Source organism: Periplaneta americana, chromosome 1 (genome assembly GCF_040183065.1).
Source record: "Periplaneta americana isolate PAMFEO1 chromosome 1, P.americana_PAMFEO1_priV1, whole genome shotgun sequence".
Classification (NCBI taxonomy): domain Eukaryota; kingdom Metazoa; phylum Arthropoda; class Insecta; order Blattodea; family Blattidae; genus Periplaneta; species Periplaneta americana.
Genome location: NC_091117.1, coordinates 182269994 through 182285827, shown reverse-complemented (window position 1 = coordinate 182285827; position 15834 = coordinate 182269994). Strand labels below are relative to the sequence as shown.

The 15834-nt window shown below is 34.5% G+C and overlaps 1 long non-coding RNA gene across 1 annotated transcript in view; it reads right to left on the bottom strand.

Annotated features, from left to right (window-relative positions):
* The window catches only part of LOC138704986 (uncharacterized), a 219100-nt gene that overhangs the window by 16015 nt on the left and 187251 nt on the right, over window positions 1–15834 (bottom strand). The gene's annotated exons all lie outside the window — the stretch shown is intronic.

Sequence of the window (15834 nt, the reverse complement as noted above, 5' to 3'; positions counted from 1 at the left end):
CATATGAAACTGCGGAACATCGAGATTGAAGCGTTTAACAATTTTCTTTCTTTGCAACCTAGCTTTCTTCTCAGCAAAGCTCAGATCATTTTCCAAATTAATCATCAAACTTAGGCATAAACTTTTTATTCAATTTTTTTGTGAAAATATTAGTGCAATTCCCCAATATAATCCTACTATTTGAGATATATTTAGATGCATTATCACTGAAGTTGTCGTACATTGCACATAAATTAACATCATCACTGAAATAGCTTTTAAATTTGATAGAGACTTTTATAAACACGTTCTTAAAATTCTAACTTCAGAGAATTAATAAAATTTAATCACAGAATATTTTAAATAGTATAATGGTAAAATATAGCCGTAATATCTTTCAGATTTGATAATATTTAGGCTATTTTTCCCTGGAAATTCAACATATGTATTTAATTTAGCTTTCTAATGTAGAATGTAAGACGCTTAGGGTGCTACGCATAGACATTTCGCTAGTCCGCGCTACAAGCGTGCTAAACTAGCCCCGGCTATCAACTGATTACTTGTACAGGATTCATATCATATCACTAACACTGGTTATGAATACGAAAAACGTTAGTTCGCTGATCATCCACCGGAAGCCCGCGCTAAAAATGTCTATGAATATGGCCCTGTGGTGCGTTACTATTGAAATTGTTGTAAGTCCAAATTTTTATGCTCTTTATTAGAGAAATGATTATATTTTTAACAATTAGGCTTAAAATGTAACTTCACGCTCTCGAATATGAATTTCAGACATTTCCGTTCACCATTATTAATCATAAACAGCCCGAAAAAATTATGTGACATGTAACAAGAATTTAACATATCGATGGCTAAGAAATGATTCCTCGTATCAACAAAAATGGTAATTTGGTCTAACTACATTATTACGAATAATTAAGTTACTATTAGAATAAAGGCCGGTTCACAATAAACCTGGAACTGAAACGACAACGAGAACGAGAATGGAAATATTGTTAAATACATTTATTTTAACAATATTTCCGTTCTCGTTCTCGTTTCCGTTCCCGGCTTATTGTGAACCAGCCTTTAGAATTAGCGACGAAATCCCGTGAAGGGCAAGGGCCTCCTGACTGAGCAAAGTGGCTTGTTATTATTATATTTACAAAATTGGACAGTTATCTAATACTTTGTTCTCGAGTAGAAGATCTTGCAAAGCAGAAACATAAAAAAAAGTTTGTATATTTTGAGAGAAACTTATTTTTAAAACAGTTGTCTGATTCACCTGCAAATTCACAGATAAAAGGTATCACTTCTTACCCATCGATATGCTACCATAGTATCTAAAGCAGAAATCTACAAAGCAAAAAAATATCGTAAGCAAAATATACTGAAGTAAGGGTAACTAACATTGAAATCGCAGTAGGAACATTATCTTTAACTACGTGTCATGCTGGTTGCAGAGTGTCAAACATTCAGGATAACTCGATTCTTTTATCCTTTTTCAAAAATTTGCTGTCCTGAACTCTGGCCCTTGTATAAAAAGCGGTTGCTCATAAAATAACTTCTTGTTGAGTTATTCTGACATAATTATTTATCTTTTTATATTTTTGTAATTTTAGCCAGTCCATTTAATAAGGCACACGTTAAACACGATTAAATTTAGGCTGAATAAACAGTTCTTAAAATTTATGTTGGTATATCAAAATCTAGCTTCCACTGACTACTAGGATCCAGAATACAAAGCAGAGGTTAACTTAAAAATAAAGTACAATTGATTTGCGGAGAAATACAAAAAATTATAAATTTGAAAATAAAGTAGGCTTACAATTTGATTTTGTAGAAACATGAGATGAAAGTAGAATGAAGAATAATGAAATGAAGTCAATATTATTACGTAGTGTTATACAAGTGATTGTGTAAAATGGATAATGAATCTCTCAATACTATTAGACAAATTTAGTTAATGTCCTCATTAGAAAATTTAAGAGAAAGGAGAACGGTTTTGGTTAACTTAAATGAAGTTCTCTAACACAATAAAATAAGTATTAATTGACTTACTAAAATTTTATTTCACTAATGTTATCTTCACCAAAACTTTTAAATGGAGTCGCCAATACCAGTTGGCTATCTATGCGGAAAACAAATGACGATCGTAAAGCATGTTTTATAGTATCATAACCATTTTGGAAAGTTGGCAAATAAAGAAACAGATGCTAGAGAAGTGATAAAAACAAACAAATACTAGGAAGGTGATAAAATTGTAGCAATAAACAGCCATGATTGGTTGAAACACGTCCTTTCGTACAGTGTTATTGGTCAAAAGTAGTATGACGTAGTAAAAGTGTAATAGTCGATTAAAATTCCCAGACCTCACTGGGACTCGAACCTGGATCGCCTGACCCCTCAGCCACTGCAGGGATTTATTCTTCGCTTACTTCATGCATATAACGTCGGATTTAATGTTCCTAATTATGTCAGGTGAAAAATACAATGCATGCAGTTCTGCATTATGTAATTTCCTCCATTCTTCTGTAACTTCATTCCTCTTAGCCAGAAATATTTTCCTAAGCACCTTATTCTCAAATACCCTTAAACTCTGTTCCTCTCTCAAAGTGAGAGTCCAAGTTTCACAACCATACAGAACAATCAGTAATATAACTATTTTATAAATTCTAACTTTCAGCTTTATGAGAGCAGGCTGGATGACAAAAGCTTCTCAACCGAATAATAACAGGCATTTACCATATCTATTCTGCGTTTAATTTCCTCCCGAGTGTCATTTGTACTTGTTACTGTTATTAATTATATTTAAAAAATTGGAACTTCAACTGCTTTGTAAGTCCAAACATTGTTACATTCATTTCCAAACAATAAACACAATGAAGGTGAAGCAATGGAGGAGGTGAGTTGGGAAGGGGGGCTATTAGCGGAGGTCTGTTCATTTTCAACCCGTCGCGTCAGTCTGGAGTTTTCTCTTCTCTCTTGGATCTTTATTATTATCTCCAGATCCGCAAGCCACATTACGCAGTTTAAATTCAGTTCTTCTCCGCTTTTATTTTATTTATTTTCATGCCATTTAGCGCAGGGGTGGAAAAAATCCGCAGTAGATAAATTTTCTTTTACAAGCAAATTTTTCGTGGTAATATTTCGTTCGATGACGATAACAGTTCTGGAATAGCAGACGGAAGTCCTATGACATTGCGACCATAAATCATTTGTGCGTACCATATTTCCTGAGAAGAATGGATTATATGAGAGAATATCAGCGGGTGGATTTTAACCCTGCTTTACTACAGAACTTGTCTCAAGAATTCCATAATGGTCATCGTATCTACAGACCAATATTGCAAAAGGATTCTACAAAATCAATTTAGGCATCTACGAGTTGTTTAACAGGCGGCCGGGTAGCTCAGTTGGTAGAGCAGCTGGCTACGGACTGAAAGGTCCGGGGTTCGATCCCAGGTGGTGACAGGATTTTTTCTCGTTGCCAAACTTTCAGAACGGCCCCGAGGTTCACTCAGCCTCCTATAAAATTGAGTACCGGGTCTTTCCCGGGGGTAAAGGCGGTCAGAGCGTGGTGCCGACCACACCACCTCATTCTAGTGCCGAGGTCATGGAAAGCATGGGGCTCTACCTCCATGCCCCCCAAGTGCCTTCATGGCATGATACGGGGATACCTTTACCTTTTTTTACGAGTTGTTTAATGGTCTATTTATTTATTTATTTATTTATTTATTTATTTGTTTATTATTTTGCTAATAATTGTAACATAAAATATAATATATACAGAAAAACTTTAGCTCGCCCCTGAAAGAATAGAACTCGGATTCCTGAATTGAAATTAATTAAATTGAATTGAATTGAATTATGACTGTATTACAAAGTTACAGCAGAACGTCTGACGATCTTCATCTGATATGATCGAACTTAGTACGTCATTCTGTAACATTTTTATAAAGTGAGGGGAAAGATAAGGTGAGTTGGAGAATATTACTAAAATGAAATTTCATTCCATTTCATACTATACTTGCCATTAATTCTCAAATCTTGCCATAGCTGTAGGCCTAAGCAGCTGATAGCTTTCCAGGGAGAAAATTTACTGGTTGATTCCAGGCAATATAGTAAGGTTTACTTCGCTCTCCATCATTGCTCCCCCTCCCCCAAAAAAGTCCATAAATGTGGGGGCGTATTCCTGACACCAAAACATAACAAAAAGTTCATATGAACATGGGTCCGCAAACCCTTCGTTAGGGAGTTATGAAAGGAACTTCCTGTAGTGACACCTGATTATGTAATTCACCTCAAACTTGCATTTTTCCCACTTTCTTCATTACATTTGGTCATGACATTTGTTTTGTTTTGTCTGATTGCCTTTTGTTCTGTTTTGTGTTATTCATAGTAACATTCATCACATCACAAGATGTATTCAGTGAGAGATATGCACTACATTTATGGCCTAGCAGATGGGAATAAGGTAGCAAATTTGATCAAATCCGTAACACCCCAGGACATTTGCACAAGCATGGAAGAAGCAGGCTCAGGGCATGTATCGAAGCAGGAGGAGGTCACTTTGAGCAATTTTTGTAAATGTGTGTTACAGCATTTAATCATAATCATCATATCATCGTTATAATTTAGGCCCAAGAATATATAACAAATTTATATTTAAATATCCTATTCTTGTCAATTCTAATAGTTCAAGTATTAAATTAAAAAAGTTATGTATGGATTTTATAAAAACTGGAAAATTGTAAATTTAAATTTATACATATGTTACTGTAAATGTACGAAGACCGATAAATCTTAGAATTTACCGGTATAACCTAACATTTACCGTTATAGTGTGGTAAAACCTCGAAATATCTTATTAGATATATACATTTTGAACTTTTACCAAGAGATGTTGGTAAATCTCAGGATTTACCGATCAGTTGTGGTAAAATAGTATTCATTTAATAAAAAACCTTTACCGTTCTTCGCACTTTTACATTTCTCCGATTCATCTTTTTATTGTTGTTTTATGATTATTTTAAAACAAATAAAATTCACCTCAGCAATGATTGAAATAATTTGTATTTATTTTAAATTGAAATTATTTAAATAATCTTATATTCCAATGTGAGTTTAATAAACAATATTTCATATTAAAAATAGTGAAAAATATAGTTTTAACCACTGCCTGTTATAGTATTCCGTACAAAAATTAACAAAGCCTTTACATGCTCTCTAACAGTCCAGATCCACAAATAAAGTAAAACAAACATTATGAATGTTAATTCTTGTTACAACAAGGTTGGCTGTTATGACATTTAGAATTACACAACATGGAAGATGATTTACAGAAACATTTTTTTGATGAACGCTTTTTTAACAATTACACTTTTTGAACCCTTATTCTCCAACAAAAGATAGTTTGCCAACCACTTCCCGTACACTAATTTCTTCTTTTCCTACTTCGATGCTGATAAAATTTTCTTTGTACCATGTAAGTTGATCCTAGTGTACAATGACTTCAGTTTGTCAGCTTTGGTACAAAGTTGATAAAACTCGTCATCTTGAATATTTATGACCATTGCTATAATTGATTTTGCGTCAATTTTTGCCCGGCCTACAGCCGGTACTTTGATTCTCAAATTCTGTCCGACTGAAAGTTTTGGAATTTTGTTACAAGTGGCTACTTTTATTTTCTTCACTTGCATTTCAAGAACTTCCTTGGCAGCCTTTCGGAACCGCTTCACTTTATCGATCCTGCAAATATGTCTGAACCTGCACAACGGAGGCAGGATTCTTCGTTCTGGATTCTTCGATCTAGCTTTTACCAGCTTGTATCGGTAAATCCTGAGATTTACCAACATTTCTTGGTAAAAGTTAAAACTGTATGAATCTAATAAGATATTTTGGGATTTTACCGCACTATGACGGTAAATGTTAGGTTATACCGGTAAATTCTAACATTTACCGGTCTTCGTACATTTACGGTAACACATATATTCTTATTGCATAGTAGACATAAGACAAATTGTATTGTGCTGTATAATTATTAATTTCAATTCAGGTATCCGCCCCTGAGCACGAGTTCTACTCTTTCAGGGGCGAGCTAAAGTTTTTCTGTATATATTATATTTTATGTTACAATTATTAGCAAAATAATTAAATTAAATTAAATGTATCACATATACCATTACTAATAAACCATAACTGCCTAACGAAGGGTTTGCGGACCCATGTTCATATGAACTTTTTGTTATGGTTTGGTGTCAGGAATACGCATCTACATTTATGGACACATATATAGAGATACACCTTGCATAATAAAGTTGCGTGGGAGATATAGTCGTGACTTCAAATCCAGAATAGCGCATGAAGGATTTTCTATTCACAAGGCTGTACATGTTTGCTGTTGCAGAATATGTTTTATTCTATTTACTTCAGAAAATAGGCTCGCATATTCATAAAAAAATGTTATCATAATTTATGAAGTTGCATTAGCAGATAGGTGCACTGTAACCAGATTATTTTAATTTGCAGTGATTATCGTCGCGTTCATTTACAAATTTAGAACGTTGCTGTAATAGATATGAAATCCGCATTCCAATAGTATTCGTAAAACCATTAGGGGAGAGTCGGGTAGTATCGGACATCGGGTAATATCGGACAATGAGTTTCTTTCATCTACCACACGATGATAGTACCTGATTGACATGGTTACGTTTCTGTGATGTCGCATAGAGAAACGTAACCATGTCATTCAGATACTACCATATGGTGGTAGATGAAAGAAACGCACTGTCCGATATTACGCGATGCCCGATACTACCCGACTCTCCCCTAATGAGTCCTTGTTTTTATTTTTTATTTTAGTAGGTTATTTTACGATGCTTTATCAACATCTTAGGTTATTTAGCGTCCGAATGAGATGAAGATGATAATGCCGGTGAAATGAGTCCGTGGTCCAGCACCGATAGTTACCCAGCATTTGCTCATATTGGGTTGAGGGAAAACCCCGGAAGAAACCTCAAGCAGGCAACTTTCCCCGACCGGGAATCGAATCCGGGCCACCTGATTTCGCGGCCAGACGCGCTAACCGTTACTCCACAGGTGTGGATAATGAGTCCTTGTCTACTTACATAATTGCGTATGGAGGACAAGCTATTTTTTTATAAACACATACATACATAGCTACACACGCAAATTAAAAAGAAATGTCAAAACTTTAACAAGGGGACACCAAATGATAACTAATCCAGGGGCGCTTTATTGTCGAAGATGGGCCTGGTCAGTGGTACCAACTTATAGGGGCCCGTGGGGCCCGAGCCCACCCAATAATTCGTTGTGCTATTATTATTATTATTATTATTATTATTATTATTATTATTATTATTATTTTCCTTGAATAAAACAACACAAGGAGTGAAACAAGGTTGTCCACTATCCCCATATTATTTAATTTATTTGTAGATGAGTTGACCAGGGAATGGAAAGGACAATTGAACGCACATTATTTGCTAAATGATACAACCTTAGACACATTACTGTTTGCAGATGACCAAATCGTAGTTGCCGACTCGGAAGATAATATGCAAAGAGCAATATACAAATTAGAAAAACTTTCGAAAACATATAATTTGAAAATTTCAATAAAAACAAAACCAAGGTTTTAGCATTCTCTGGGTCAAATTCCATCAGATCAAAAATAGTTGTAGATAATCATATATTAGAACAAGTTAGCTCTTTTCATTATTTAGGTTGCAACCTCTCCCACATTTCCCTTAAGTATTTTGACAATAAAATGGCTAAATATCAGCAACTCATAAGCACTACTAAAAGAACACTGTTGAAGAAGGTTAGAACATTCATGTTTCAACATATTCCAATCTTCTGAATCCATGCTGGTTGAATTTAATGTACCATCTCTCAATAGTCGCAGGATAAGAGCGCAACAAATGTATTTGTTCAAAACCATAAATGGCTTAATAGACAACCCTGATCTTCTACAGCTAATTAGTTTCAATATTTGTAAATCAAATTTGAGAAAGCGATCTCTCTTTTATTTACAGACAACAAAAACACTATCTCATAAAATGTCTTCACTTTTATTAATGCTTCGAACTTACAATCATCTATCAAATAAACAGGATATAGATTTTTCGTTATCGTACAATATGTACAAGAAAAAGTTATGTAAAGCATTACTTGAAACACATGTTCTGTGTTGGTGAGTTTTTTGAATAAATGAATTGAGCCTATTGGGCCTGCTGTGTAGTGCTGTGTATTGAATTTATTAACATGGTGTTGTATTTGCTCTGCAATTTGCCAATTATAGCTACGCCTACATTTTGCATTTTTGGCTGTGATGTCTGTACTTGGCTCTTTTTGTTTTTATTTGGTGTTTTTCATTTATATCTGTATCTGTCTCTTTTATTTAGTTGGTATCTATTTGTTTTTTTTTTTCCTTCCCTTTTCCATTTTTAATTTGTAATTACACTTGTATCTGTTTTACTCTTTTTTCGTGTTGTATGCAATATGTTTTTTTTTTATCTGTACTGTTTATTGTAATTGGGGCTTTTCCCTGTTATGGACATAAATAGATAAATAAATAAATAAATAAACTGAGACTGTTTTAAAATTTTACAAAACACTAATCGTACGAACACTATTATATGGCTCTGAAACATGGACACTCACCTCACAGCAGATCAGAAGACTAGAAGCAGCAGAGATGCGACTCTTAACGCCACTAGCAGGTTATACACTTCTTGATCACCAAAGAAACGAAGACATTCACAACATATTAAACATACAAAACATAACTACAATTCTAGATACATACAGAAGAAATTGGTACGACCATGTGATCAGATGCCACCAAGAAGAATACCACAAAATATCCTAAACTACACACCAAGAGGAAGGAGAAATATCGGCAGACCGAAGAAGCGTTGGAGGGACCAGCTGAATCCAGGAGACGGAACAGGCCCAACGGCCTAATCCGAAGAGCATTTGATGATGATGATGATGATGATTATTATTATTATTATTATTATTATTATTATTATTATTATTATTTATGAGATTCATTTACTTTAACTCATAACTCATGTGTTTGAGCCCGCCCAGTGTTTTCCAAAAGTTGGCGCCACTGGGCCTGGTTCCGGATCTTTGTGTGGTAGGCAGGTCCTGTACTGCCGATGACCACAGTTTGGACAGCCCTGCTCCAAGAGCACAAGGTTATCGTAATTACTTTCACCTTGGCACTCACAGCGATGTCTCACATTGTTATGTTTTGGTAGAGACATTGTAGTGAACTGGATGCTCGATGTTCCAAGGCAGTACGATCCATGAGAAAGTAGTCCGTATGGTACAGAAATAGATTGGTTTATAAGAATCGCTGCTCTGCAATAGCGGTAAAGAATGTAATAAGTACACGAAGACTAACCAGCATTAGGAACTAATGGAATGTCTATTATTAAAATGGCCACACTTAAGGTACGGTCACATGTCGCTACTTTAGCAGCGCTGCAGTACAAAAAACTGGCAACTCTCGTACTGCGACGTGTGAACAACGGTGCAACTCGAAAAGTAGCGGCTGCCGAACCTGCTGCCCGCTACTTTTCCATGCTGCGCGCAACTTAAAAGTAGCGACGTGTGAACAGGGTTCTCAGGGTTGCAGCCGCAGCATTTTTGATATCGGTTTTGTTGAAACTTTTGCTACGGTTGCGACCAGTGTTGCCACCCAACTGTGCCAAAGATGCTTTTATTGTTTGAATGTATTTTAATGTTAGATGTGATGAAAATAAATTTTTTGCAACAGATATTAAATGCACAACACAGTCTGAGCATAACTGCTGACGATATAATTCATTTTTTAAATTTTCCGTAGCGTATTTCCAAACAGGAGGGTTGCCAACATTGATTACGTGAATATGCTGTTGGTTATCATTTAAGTATATAGGCGTTTTTAAAAGCTTTATAGTAAAAATAATGTCAATTTCTGAATACTAGATACGACAGAAAAGCAAATAATAGATAAGGAAGCTTTCGCATGAGTTTCTTAATAATGCGAACATAACCACAAAATGTATATTGAGAAGTCAACACGGAGATGGAAACCTGCAGCATGACTGCGGCTGCAAAAGTAGCGCCTTGTGTGTGAACAGACTCGCAACCTCCAGTTGCAACTTTTGCAGCACTCGGGTTGCGCAGCAGAAAAGTAGTGTGCAGCGCGCTACTTTTGGCTTACGTGTGAACACGACACGAAACTTTTGCAGCTGCAGTACAAAAGTTGCGCAGCAAAAGTGGCGATGTGTGACCGTACCTTTAGGTTTAAGTTTTTAGTCCAGAATTTTTAGCCTTTTTAGCCTTTCCGCTAGCCCGCGCTACGAGCGTGCTATACTAGCCCCGGCTATCGATTGGTTACTTGTACGGGATTCATATCATATCATATCATATCGCTAACACTGGTTTATGAATACGAAAAACATTAGTTCGCTGATCATCCACCGGAAGCCCGCGCTAAGAATGTCTATGAATACGGCCCTAAAATTCAAACGTCAGACACAGCATTATTATTTAGTCGCTCATGTAAGCATCAAAGATTTGTTTGAAAGTCAAAGATTTGGCCTGTAATGAGGCTAGGGTTATCATCCGTCCGTCAAAGGGACATGTCCTCTTTTTTTAATCATTTTATCCTGTCCGGCAGACATTAAAAAAAAAAACTTAAATTTCCGGCATTTCGAATTTCAACTAGAATCAATATGAATATTGAATAATGTGCGATATTATGCATAGAGTATCTAAACAAATGATGAAAACCTATGAGAGAATTTAACTTCTTTGAAGCTGGAGCATATAAAAAAACATAAAATATGATGACCTATTGACATGCATTGAATTCTTACACTCTAAAAATGTCACTATTCATGATTCTAAGCTATTTTATCAATTTTATTCTTCAATATACAAAGATATGTCAATCAAGTTAATTTGGACAAAGATTTAAGTTTAGATAAACAATGGTGCAAATTCTTCAATTCCAATAGTTCTGCAAGCACTGAAATTTTCTCAGAACTCTTAAAAATATGTCAATTCTATTTATTTATCCCAAGTCACAATGGAAGTGTTGAGAGAGTATTTTCCCTAATATCTGCTCAATGGACAAAAATATGAAATCGCATGCTAAGGGAGACAGTCAGAGGTTTCATCATGGTGAAATATTATTTAAAGAACATGTCCTGTGAACATTTCCATAGTTACTTTGTACAAGATAGAAGTTTGTCTGTTTAGACTCTTGTGCACAAAGTGGGCTCCACCGATAAGTAGGGTACAGATGTAATACTGATCCAGCAACTAGTGAGAAAACTAAGGTGAGCCATTGTTTTTATTTTTATTTTTGTTCATATCAATATTTAAAAAGTCCTTTTTTCAGCAATGTCTTCTTATTTTAGATTCCATGTCTTCCTATAGAATTTCTTCTCATGGTAACCATAAATGAGGTTGACTATAAAACTTATTAGAAAGTATGTGTTATCTTAATGACACTAATTTTTTTTTTATATTTTATTTGGAATATTTCAAGCGCGTTAGTTTTTTAAATCCATATTTGGATTTAATAAAATTTGTTCTGGGTGCAGGAGCACAAATTGAAAATGATTTGAACGTAATACGCCAATTATATTTTTTTGATTTTTTTTACTTGGTTATTTAAAGACGCTCTCTCAACTACTGGGTTATTCAGCGTCGATGGAATTGGTGATAGCAAGGTGGTATCTAGCGAGATGAGGTCGAAGATTCGCCATAGATTACCTGACATTCGCCTTACGGTTGGGAAAACCTCGGGAAAAACTCGACCAGGTAATCAGCCCAAGCGGAAATCGAACCCACGTCCGATAACAAATCCGGATCAACAGGCAAACGCGCTACTGCTTGAGCTATGCTGTTGGCCCCATGTCTTTTGAAGTTTCAATATTTTTAATAATTTATTTCAGAATTTTCAGATTGATTTCTTTAATAGCGAACTTGTATGTATACACCTATTGTATTGCGGATCTCGAGTTCACTTGTATCAACAGCTCCGTGAATAATTAAAGAGTTCATCGACTTGACACAAAGAAAGTACTGTCTGTTGTGGATTGTATTTGTAAAAGAGTCTTTGTACTTACTAGACTTTTTGTGCAAAGTCGTTATTTTGCATTTCACAGTCAATAATTTGAGGAAAGTAAACATTTATGGCGGCTTTACTCCTAAGCTATAGACCTTAGGTACTTTGGCTTTGTAAGCTAACTTTACAACAAGAATGTGGAGGAAATTGCTAATATTTTGGGAGTAGTTGAGTTTGTGGAGGATTACGAGGAAATTCAGGAAATCATTCAAGCATTTATCAGTTCTCTGCGCATTATAAGATATGTACAAAACCCAGCTGAGTTTTATAGGTATAACGAGTTTCAAAGGAAATACAGATTTAACAAATGAAGCCTAATGGATATCCTAATAATATTCTAGGATGTAATGAAGAAAGAAAATAAAAGAGTATTTCTCTGCATTTTTCAATCATCTGTCGCTACTGATGCAGATCCTGCGGTTTCTGAGTAAAAACATCGTTTTTCAGGATACCCCATAGCGAAAAATCACATGGCATCGGGTCGCATGATCTGGGTGGACATTCTGTTGTGCCACGACTGCCTATCCATTCATGGAAATGCTAGTTCCTTCACCCCTACACCAAAATGAGGTGGTGCTCCATACTGTTGCAACCGCATATCGGCAAAACGAGGGCTGTTTTCAAGACATGAAATCGGAAAAACAGTTGACGCACGAACATGGTTGCCAACCCACCACTTATTACACCAGCCATTCGTTTTTTTTAAGTCATGACATCTGTATATGTGTATAAGAATGAAACCTAAGAACGAATATTGGGAAAAGTGACTTTTGATCCATCTAATGTATGAAGCACTTCTTTCTATCCCTCATCACAGAACGTCTTTATACTCATCCTCCTACACCAGGCTGACCAGACGTCCTCGATTTCAGGGGACAGTCCCCGGTTTTGAGTTGCTTTCCCCTAGGAGCAAATGTCCCCGTTTTTGTCCTCGGAAATCAATTTTGTCCCCAGAAGTTTTGATTTTGTTTCAATGACATTTTACACGTGAATATTTAAGTATCGTGATGAAACTTCTGCGATTCATGTACATTTCTGAACGGTTATCAGTATGAGACAGAAGAACCAGCGAGCACAGTATGAGATATTCTGCAATCTTTAAGAATAACATACCAATATACCATCTTTGTCTTCATTCGCGTTGCGCGGAAGCGTTAGAACTGCCGCAGCATCCATTTTTAAGTAGTTCAAAAAATGAGAAGTTTTGTGACAAACCAACAGGTGAAAAATTGGTATGATGTTTTCAACATTTCAAAAAGAAAAATTCAATTTCATTTTAAAATCTTCTCAAAATAGTGTCGTTAATCATGTGTCTTTCAGTCAGTAATTCGTCAGTTGAAAGACTTTTCTCCACAATGAACTCAATCTGGACTAATGAAAAGTCAAGAATGAAAATTGAAACAGCTTTGTTACAAGTGAAAACAAACTTTCATTTCTCAGGTGACGAACTTAGTGTGGAGCTGTATGGGAATGAACACATCCTTAAAAAGATACTTTCTTCAGACAAGTACTTGTAAAATGTGTGTTTTAGAGTTCAGTGTGTACAATATTATGTGAAAGACTTCTGTCCATGTCTCAGCATGAAATTGAATTCTTAGTGGCTATAATTAGGTATGTATAGGTGTTACGTGTGTTTATTAATTTAATTTTAAAAGTTAAGATGCTCTACAAATTTAGTGTGCAAAGTTCTATCATTGTATCTAATGTTACGTGTATTTTCTGCAACATTTCAACGGAGAGTGACTAGATAAGCGTTTGTGGTTTTTCTTGAAATTGCCGATGTCCCCTGCTGGACCATAAAAATCTGATCAGCCTATCCTACAATGTAGAAATACCTCGTCGCTGGAATTCGTTACCTAATGACGTCAGGGACTGCCAGACTTTATCACAATTCAAAATTAAACTGGAAAATTTTGTCTTATTTAATACTTTTTAGGTATTGCTAGAAGTGTTGATTTGTGTTTTTTACTCTAAATTAAAATTGCAAGTTTCTTGTTTATGTTAGTTAATTAGTTAGGATATAATTAATTACGATACTTAATCACTCATCTAAGTTTGTGTGACTGCAACCTGTGTAGGCTATATTTTGTGTGGCTTTACGGTGTTTATACTGTGATTTTTCTTTTTATTTCTATTATTGTATTTGTATTTCTGGGGTGGTGTGGAAGAGAAGGCCTGATGGCCTTAACTACACCAGAATAAATAAATAAATAAATAAATAAATAAATAAATAAATAAATAAATAAATAAATAAATAAATAAATAAATAAATAAATAAATAAATAAATAAATGTATATTATAGGTATTACATAGTCCCGCGTCGTAGCATCGTGGTCTGAGGCATCATGTTCGGTCTCGCTTTACGGAATGCGCGCTGGTTCGAGTCCTCATGGGATTTATGCTAGTGTATGAAACCATTGCCCCCCCCCCTGCTACTTCGCGGGACTAGAAAATAAAAAAGCCTCGTAAAATGATGATCTGTGTGTGACGGTTTGCAGAAACGGCATAAATTTTAAAAGTAAGCATGACAAGCACGTCGGATCTGAAGGATCGTGAAACGGACACAGGAGCAGCATATCTCATGGCTCCTGACCCACATATGTCGGGTTGTGTTCTGGTTATAACTATATCAATACTATTCCAAGAAACGAATCTCAATTACTTGTAATGACTTGAAGTCTTTTCTGATGCAGTCTGCGCTCTTATCTTACATTACTTGTTGCTTTCATTTGGCATTTTTATTCGTATAGTTCATTCATCGTCTGTGAAATAAAAAGTGATAAGGAAGAAAAGGAAGTCGACGAGATTCATTTAAAATGTGACCCATCTCTGCAACATGTGATTAATAGAGCTGGGAAGTTTAGAAAACATTATAGCATCTAAATATGCATACAAATGCTAAAAACAAGCTGAAATGTATTTATTTATTTATTTATTTATTTATTTAAACGGTTTATAGTATTAAAACTTACAATAGCTTGCCTAAGGATATTATATAGGTTCATACAAATAATATACTTAAATTCGGTAAATATATAAAAAATAAATTGATACAATTGTGTCCTTACAGTCCAGAGAAGACACGTGTGGGACTTTGAACCCTTGACTAATGTATTTTATATTTTACTTTATTGTAATTTTAATGTATTTCAATGTATTTTATTGACAATATCAATGCATATTCAAAGTTTATTTATTTATTTGCTTGATTATTTATTTCTTTACTTACTTACTGACTTACTTACTTTATTTATTTACTTATTTATTTATTTATTTATTTATTTATTTATTTATTTATTTATTTATTTATTTATTTATTTATTTATTTATATGGTTTATAGTATTAAAACTTACAATAGCTTGCCTAAGGATATTATATAGGTTCATACAAATAATATACTTAAATTCGGTAAATATATAAAAAATAAATTGATACAATTGTGTCCTTACAGTCCAGAGAAGACACGTGTGGGACTTTGAACCCTTGACTAATGTATTTTATATTTTACTTTATTGTAATTTTAATGTATTTCAATGTATTTTATTGACAATATCAATGCATATTCAAAGTTTATTTATTTATTTGCTTGATTATTTATTTCTTTACTTACTTACTGACTTACTTACTTTATTTATTTACTTACTTATTTATTTATTTATTTATTTATTTATTTATTTATTTATTTATTTATTT